Below are 8,938 nucleotides of genomic sequence, written 5' to 3'. Positions count from 1 at the left end.
AAATCACCGTTAGTAATTTACATTACCGTTAATTTGATTAAACCAACTAAAAAACCTAAATTTCTACTCACTAAAAGTTGTAATTCCAGTTGTGAACCTTGCCGAGCCCTAAGGTTTGGATAATCCCTTACTCGACCTATCCTACCAAACCCACGTGAGTAAGGTAACTTGACTAAACGGACGACTATACGGACTTTGGACTTTGGTCTTCGGACTTCGGACTGTGGACCTCGGACTTAATTAATAAAAACTAAAAAACGTGGATTTAACGTTTTTATCAAGTAACCAACGATTTTAATTTTAGTAACCCTCAATGACAAAATAAGTTGGCCCGACCTTTTTACTTTTTTAAAACACCATTTTTACCCTTCTGTGTTGTGTTATTATATATCTATATAATAAAACAACTTGGTTTTTAAGCGCTTTGTGTGAATCCTACATTGGATGGCTAGTAGTTAATACAATCAGTACATCTCTGATGGTAGACCAGTACGATTAAATAGTTAGTTGATTCCAATTAGGAAACAATCTTTATGAAAACGTACTCAAAGAAAACCCTTTGATATTAATCCTCATAACTTTCTTATCGACAAACTCTCCATAACCTTCTTATCGACAAACTCTATATTAATCCTCATAGCCTTCTTATCGACAAACTCTCCATAGCCTTTTCCAGACTACCCACCACCATAAACTCAACAAGGGCTTTCCACCACCAAAAACTCAACAAGGGTGCTTCTTCTTCATTGCTCCAAGTTCTCTCCACCGCTCCAAGCTCCAAGCTTCTTCAACAGGTGTAGTAACTTCAACAGGTGTAGTAACGTGATTTCACATTACTTAACTTCTCAAACTAGGTATTTAGTTACTTTTTCTTTAATAGTTGTTTTACTGACAACTTTTACAAAAGCCAAAGGCACCTAGACCAAAGGTCCAAAGAGGCCATGGTTTGGCACCATGAATGTAACTCTGTAAGTCTCATATCAGTTATGTTTCTCCCAATATATATCTAGGGTTCTCTTTGGACTTCTTACAATTAATCTTTACTATCCAAGTATTCAGGGAAAAAATGGAGAGAATGTGGGCGCTAAAGTGCAGTCGGTCTTCTAAGTATGCTATAAGAGGTGAGGAGAAGTCGTCCTAAGAGGCGGGGGACTACATTATTTCTTGGGGTTTGACCCCGAGGGTATGCGAAATGCACTTGCCAGAATTCACTCCCATATTAGTTAAGTTCTCTCCAAGACCTATTTGTAACAATCAATCACTAAGCGTTGGGGCTGAGGAAAACCCCAAACGTCCCATACTTGGTTGGGAAGATGGGGATAAAATTGGTGGTAAAGTGGAGCTACAAGTCACAACCTAGCATTCTCATTCAGAAACAACTTTATCTCTTTCTCCTCTCATAAGGATCACCTGTAGGATAACCGTTCTCTCTTTATTATCGAGTCCTGTTATTGACGACCCCATTTTGTGTTGGGCAGAGCCCGCCCCAATTTGGGGTCTGTAATTATGTTGCGCGCAACATAGAGTTTTGGGCAGACCCTATGACCAAAGCCCGCACAAAAATAAACCGGACATAACTTACAACCAGTCTTCATCCCAGCCTTCGTCTCTGTCTCCTCCACTCCACCAAATTGTGTGAATTTCTTCGCCCTCTTGATCTCTGTTGACATTTGGATTGGCTCCCGATACTGTCTTATGTTCTCCCTCTCGAGCATGTCGAGCTTATATGCATTTGGGCTCACTTTTTTTTGTTAGAATCACTGCTTGCTATTCAAAAATCAAAATCTGAAGCCTTATACAATTCACACTGGTCCTTCAGATTACATAACGTGTCATTTGGAACTCATTCTTTACAAACTGACCCTATAAATGTGTAGGAGATAGCTGGTTTGGCATAAGCCCTAGATAGCCAATTTTACCATGTCTTTGTAGTTTGTAAAACACCTCGATGATTAGCAATTGTTCTTGGAAAAAGATGAACTTCATTGTGACATATTAAGAAGACAAAAAATCATGTCATTATGATACTCTGTCAAGGTTTGATCTACTTGTCTTTTCTGTTAGTTTATGTAATTGGTTTCAACATGGGAGTCTAACCAGGACGAATGGAACTTTATAAGCTGGTGTAGCTTTCTGTGATTATAATTAAAGTTTACATTAAGACTTGCATGATCTGTAAACATTTAATGGGCTGATGTCTCTGGAAAATTTGGTGGGAAAGCCTGAGGAAGCAAATACCAAATTGCATGGTGTGGGAATGGTGGGATGCCTTGTCAGGCCGAGGAATTGGAATTACTGGAAGCCCCCATGTACTAGCCTAAAATTTCATTTAAGTTCACTAATTGTACTTAACTTCCTCTTTCATTTCATGACACAGATGGGCAACAAGGGTGCTTTCATAAAGTTCAAAGCTCCTGACATGAAAACAAATATAACTACCTTTACTGCAGTGGTGAGTATCTCTCAAATGTGAAATTTTAGTCTCTGCTTTTGTCAGATTTGCTAGGTTTTAATCAGTTTTGAGAAATTGTTATCTTAAGACAGTAGATAACTGCATTGTCATCAATTTTAGCTGAAGATATTTTGTGTATTCTCATCCCTTCAATCTACTTGCTTAGATTAACTTGCAGCCACACCCAGAGGTCATGCCAATGGCATATGCGAACAACTTCCTCCACATATTTTCCTAATTACTTTGTGCAAGTGCCATTATATGCTGTGAATTGGTGGAGCACCAAATACAAACGCAAGGTAGAAGCTCCAGAAGAAACATATTAACATCAAGAGATACACATTCACATTTTGTTCCTTGCTACCCCTAGTTCGGTGCTTATTATAGGGACTTCACTTGCATTATTTGCAGCATTTATTTTTGTTGCATCATAAAGCTCTGGTGTAGGTGGAGTTGATACTTACACAAATGAAAAGCCAAGCCTTGTAAATTGTAAGACGCTGTATTGCTACCTTCTATTTATTAAATTTCGTGTTTAATTGTAAACCTTAATTTGAGGAATTCAGTTCTGGGTACTCCCGTATTTAGAAGATGGTATCTCTTGTTGAGAAAACATGCATATAAGCTCATTTGGTGAAATCATTTTAATAATTTTTTTCTCATCCGATGTGACTAGGTCTTTTGGGACTCACCCAATTCGATGTGGTCATATCATTTGGAACTGGAGGTAATCGATGTGTCTAGGTCGTTTAGGACTTATACAATTCGATGTGGCTGGGTCGTTCGGGATGCCCATATGAGCTAGGTTTGGGACTGGAACTCTCTGGTGTAACACAAACACATAATCTAGCTAGGTTTATCTTATGTCTTGGTCGACGACGATTTCTTGACATCTCCATTGTCTGACTAATCGTATCATCTTCGTCTTCACTTTCCATTGCAACTTCTTCAGTTTTCATTGCAACTTCTTCACTTTCAACATTTTCTCTCATTTGGCCATCTTCTATTCCTCTCTCTTCTTCATTTTCTCTCATTTGTTCATTAAATGGTTCATCTTCATGTTATAAAAAGTTCCGGTCTTCCATTTTAGTGTTTTGAAGTTTAGGACTTAGGGTATAGTTTAGGGATTAGGGATTAGGAATGTGGGAGAAAAGAAGAGAAAGGCTAAACAGGTTGGCTACAGGTTACCTTGATGTAGTTTAGGGGTGCCCAATACAAATTATGATTTTTAGGTCAATGGCAAACTTGTAATATTTTTTTTTGGATTCGCCCAACACAAAATGGGAGGTGCCCATAGTGAGTACCTTATTATCTCCTCATAAGAATCAGGCTAAGAGTTTTCCTCTACTAAGAGTTCATTTCCCAATCATGTCACCAAGATAGTATTGGCACCAATACAAACCCTTGGATCCTAATAAATACGATACAAATTTCAAGGACACGGCATATATTATCTCTTGATCAGAAGTATGGGAGTAAGAAGTCAAGCTTTATGTTTCAAGAGAAATCATATATTGCAAGTTCAAAATATATGATTATATATCTTTATTTACCTTAATTGGGTGCTCGAGTCTGGTCCTTGTGTTATCAAATTCATGCCTAACCATATTCACCATATCCTTGCACCTGTAAAGAATAGAATTTATAGTGTAGAGAGCACATTATCTGTAATTAAGTACGTAGAAAGAAAGATGGATAACCAGGTTGGGAGAAAGTAAAAACGAGAGAATCTTATGAGGATCCCTACATAGTAAAAAGGAAAAGTCCATTCGTGTCTTAGCTGCACATTACCATGCAGGAGGTAGGAACACCTCAATGGGTGATAAATAGGATACTAACCATAGTTAGTAATACTCAGAATAATTCAAAGTTCATTTGTGTGTTACCAACCGTTTTAAACAGCACACAAATAACAAGGTCACATTTTGTAAAGATCAGACAACAGAAACATAGATAACGTATAATGAACCAATACTAAGCATGCCCAAATTATTAAAGCAACATAACATGTTTTATTAGAGGTGGAATACAAGTTTTAGTGTGATACATGATCTTGAATTATACACGAATACTGCCCGCATTGAATTTAACAATTTTTTATGTCAAATTTTTAACTTGTGCATGACCTTGAATTATAAGCTGATACGTTCCCGCATTGAAATTTTGTTGTACCATGAATTACTACCTATGATACTAACAACCACTACACCTAGATGAGCCCCATTCCTATTAGGCCCAACCCCAATTGTTTACAAAACTAACCAACTTTTAGCGCATTTGGGATGGGCTCAACAGGAACGGACACCATACATTCCAATTTGGCACGAAATGGTGTAGTGGTTGCTTTGCTGATAATGTAGGTAGCCACACGTAATTCTAGAATAAGTTGGATTGTGATTTGTAATTGATTCCGGTGTTATTATATGAATTGTATCCACGCACCTCACATGGTCCCTATTACCTACAGTTTAACTTAGCATGGTATGAATGATGATTCCCATGGATTCTTTGCATTTCGTAAACATAGGAGTGAAGGTTGACAATGAGTGTATTTCTATTCAGTTTCATATTTTCCAGAAAATGTGCAATTGTGTAATATTAGTTATCTTCTACTGAAAGTGTCTTCTTTAACTCTTTGCAGTCATATTTATTTTGTCTTTTCCTCAATAAGTTATTGATTATCAATATTTTGTAGTTTGTCATGTTCTCATAAAAAATTTATTGTTTTCCATTTTGTCCTCAGCATGGATAAGATACAAACTACTTGTACCAGTGAATGTGCTGCATTTGCTGAGTATTTTTTCAAGTTTTTTTTTTCTTTTATTCTTTCAAGTTTTTTCTTTTCTTTTATTCTTACATGAATTGTAAAACTCCACAATCTATACAATGTTTGTTTTATGCTTACGTTAATAGTGTTAATTTTTTATGTATTTAACCTTTCACCAATTACAAAATAAATGTTATGAACAAACAGTTATATGAAAACCATCAAGTCCAATCAGCTCATGAGGTTGTCGAGATACCTCCACGGTCAACTCTACTTAGTGTTACTCCTTCTAAGCGCAAGTTGGCTCAACGCACAAGAAGAGAAAGAAAGCGCATAAGTGCTAATTCGTCAACCTCAGAAATACCTTCACATCAAGTCCAATCAGCTCATGAGGTAGTAGTCACACCTCCACAGTCAACTATTACAATTATTCCAACCAATCCTAATGCTAAGGTATATATGTATTATATTGTCATATATACAATGCTTGTTTTCTGTTGTACGTTAATTTTGTGATGTACAAGTTATAAACAAACAATTGTATAAGAACCACCAAGTCCAATTAGCTCAAGAGATTATCGTGACAACTCCACAGTTAACTCTTGGAGTAAGTCCCACCAATGCTTTCATACCTTCGCAACTTTCTAGGCGCAAGTTGGCCCAACACATAAGAAGAGAGAGAAAGAGCGCATACCTTCGCAACTTTCTAGGCGCAAGTTGGCCCAACACATAAGAAGAGAGAGAGAGCGCATAAGTGCTAATATGTCAACCTTAGAAAAATATTCGCATCAAGTCCAATCAGCTCATGGGGAGGTAGTGACACCTCCACAATCAACTATTACTGTTAGTCCGACCAATGCTAAGGTATGTATTATATTTTCATAATATATGCAATATTTGTTACCTTAATTTGTGATGTCTTTATTGTTTTATCAAATACAAAATACAGGTTGCCAACAAACAGTTGCAAGAGAACCATCAAGTTCAATTAGCTCGAGAGGTTGTTGTCACACCTCCACAGTTAACTCTTGAGTTTAGTCCAACCAATGCTTTCATACCTTCCCAGCTTTCTAACCGCAAGTTAGCTCAACGCACAAGAAGAGATATAGAATGCAAAAGTGCTAATTCGTCAGCCTCAAGCTTGAGGAAACACACTCAAAAGGCTCCTTCCAATCGACCGTTGGCACAATGGACAAGAAGAGAGAGACAAAGAGCTCAAAATGTGGCATTAAATGTCACTACTCCACTTCCTATTAGTGTTTCTGAATCAAGAGAATTCCCCTTACCAACAAGTTTTAGGGTGAGGAGCAAAAGAAAGCATAGAGTCAATGATGATTTGACTACAATTAAAAAGAAGCGGACTAGGAGAAACTTAGCATCAAACTTTCAGAATATTCCAGCAGTGTCCCACATGTAAGTTCATTTATCTGTCTGTTTTTTTTTAGTTTGTTTTTTTTCTCGATCAAAATATCATCTCTGACATACTTTTTATTTCTTTCCCGACTTAACAATTTTTAGCAATGTTACGACTCATCTAGAGGAATCTTCTACTGATATGTATATTCACGCCCGACATTATCTTGGAAAGATGGATGTGGCATGTCCCTCCTGTAAAGCACTGCACTGGATGGATGAAAGGCTTGCAAATTCATTGCTTAGTAGACCTCTTTTTGGGACGTGTTGCAAACAAGGAAAAATCAGTCTTCCTCTACTTAGTCAATTGCATCCTGCAATTCAAGATCTATATGATGGTAGTACGCCAAAGCCAGGTCATTTAGACAACATCTTCATCAGTATAACTTGGCTAATGCATTTACCAGTCTCGATAGTCAAGCGGATGACCGGATATTCAGCAGTAGTGGTCCTATTCCATTCACCATTTATGGTGAGTTACGCCATCAAATTGGATTGTTACTACCAGAACCTGGCAAAGATCCGACTTATGCTCAACTTTATGTTTATGACCCAGCCAGTGCCCTTGACGTGTGCCATCACCGAAATCGAGACTTAAGACGTGATCTTTTAGATATCATTAAGAGCACACTATCGAGTTGTAATAGATTTGATGAAAAAAATCATCAAGCATATGATATATTGAGTGCACGCCTAGTTGAGGAAAATGATGTGGTAGCTTATCTCCATTATAATACATCTACTGACCGACGACAATACAATCTTCCTTCGGCAAATGAAATTGCAGTTGTTCTACCTGGGGATGGAACTAAAATTAGAAGCACGAAAGATATCATTCTTCATTATAGAGCAGGAAATGCATTGAAGTGGATTGATGAATGTAATCCCGCTTATCTACCCCTACACTATCCTTTGTTCTTCCCTCAAGGTGAGCTTGGCTGGTCAACCGAGATGAAAATTTACGACGTCAATTGATAATCGTAAAAAGATATTTTTACTAATGAATAAAGCAATGAAACTCTAAATGTCGGTAAAACTAAACGATAATTTACGTGCCTAATTTATCAAAGATTTCTACTCTCAATCCTATTGAGATATAGTGGAGTAGATGATTCGTTCCACTCCTAGTTCTTCCGCATGTTAATGTTCTCACATTATAAGTAATCTTAACTAAAAAAGTCTAATGAGAGATTTACGAAGTGGCAACTAGACTACGATGCAACTACCCACAAGATGCAACTAGTCGACTATTAGAACAACTATGGGAATGCTACGTTGATTCTATGATAAGGAGTTAGAGGGGGATTGATTCCACCTTAACTCGACTTAATCCTACTAACGACGAATCATCGTAATCCGTATTGAAATGCTTCGCAGAACAATTTGGTTATTCCTAATCCCTAATTACACATGGCATTCCTACCAATTCATAACTAGCATGTGAACAATTAAACCCATTCTCATGGTGAACTAATCGCTTCTAGAGTGGAAATGACATTGCGACGACTCTACGATAATCGGAATCAAGCTTTCATCAAGGCTTCTCAACCCCTTCTAATGGAGGTTTAGCCGAGAATCATTACGCAATCATTTCCGATTAAATTAAAACTAAACATAATATAAAGAATTGAAATTTACTAATCTAAATTAAACAATAATTAAAATCTAATTAATAACTAAGAATTGAATAACAAGTAATAAATGAAATCAGATCTAACACAAATGTAAATGACAAGAATCAAAATTAACAAACTAGCTATTTTATTAATCAATCTAATTAAGAATAATGATTCTAGAGTTTAATCTAAAACAAGAATTGGATTTGAACTAAACTTAACATAAAGAATTAAATCTAGATCTATAAGCTATTCTAATGGCTACTTTCTATTCTAAGCTACTTTTATTTTCTAACCTAACTCTCTACCTTTATCTACCCTATCTACCCTTTCTACTTTTAACCAAGAGTAAAGCTTTGGTTTTCATACATTCAGATCCAAAAATCGTGCATGGGCTTGGAGCCATGTTTTGGGCCAGAGAATCAGGCCCAAAACCCAATTCATTCAGTCCAAAAAGGCCTCTGCAGCTGCAGTTGGCTTCAACAAACTTTTCATCTACTTTTGCTCTTCTGATTAGGTCAAGGCTTGGACCATTGGAAATCTCTTTCCGAGCCGGTCGTTTTGACATAAGGTAGGCTCTATTTCGAGATCTGAGTCCAAAGATACGGCCTTCGAAAGTTCTGCTGACTTGTGTGCTGTTTTTGCCCGCGTCGACTTTTCAGCTTTTGACCAGGCTTTAGAAAGGCTTTA

The 8,938-nt window shown here is 37.1% G+C and overlaps 1 long non-coding RNA gene across 1 annotated transcript; it reads left to right on the top strand.

Annotated features, from left to right (window-relative positions):
- Nucleotides 1–1,344: 1,344 nt before the first annotated feature.
- Nucleotides 1,345–3,091, top strand: LOC147515148 (uncharacterized). Its single transcript, XR_015213378.1, has 3 exons — nt 1,345–2,037; nt 2,378–2,452; nt 2,619–3,091. It is a non-coding gene; the product is annotated as an uncharacterized LOC147515148 (long non-coding RNA).
- Nucleotides 3,092–8,938: the final 5,847 nt, after the last annotated feature.

The sequence above is a fragment of the Coptis chinensis genome, chromosome 2 (assembly GCF_015680905.1).
Source record: "Coptis chinensis isolate HL-2020 chromosome 2, ASM1568090v1, whole genome shotgun sequence".
NCBI lineage: Eukaryota > Viridiplantae > Streptophyta > Magnoliopsida > Ranunculales > Ranunculaceae > Coptis > Coptis chinensis.
This window is presented reverse-complemented; position numbering and strand designations above follow the sequence as displayed.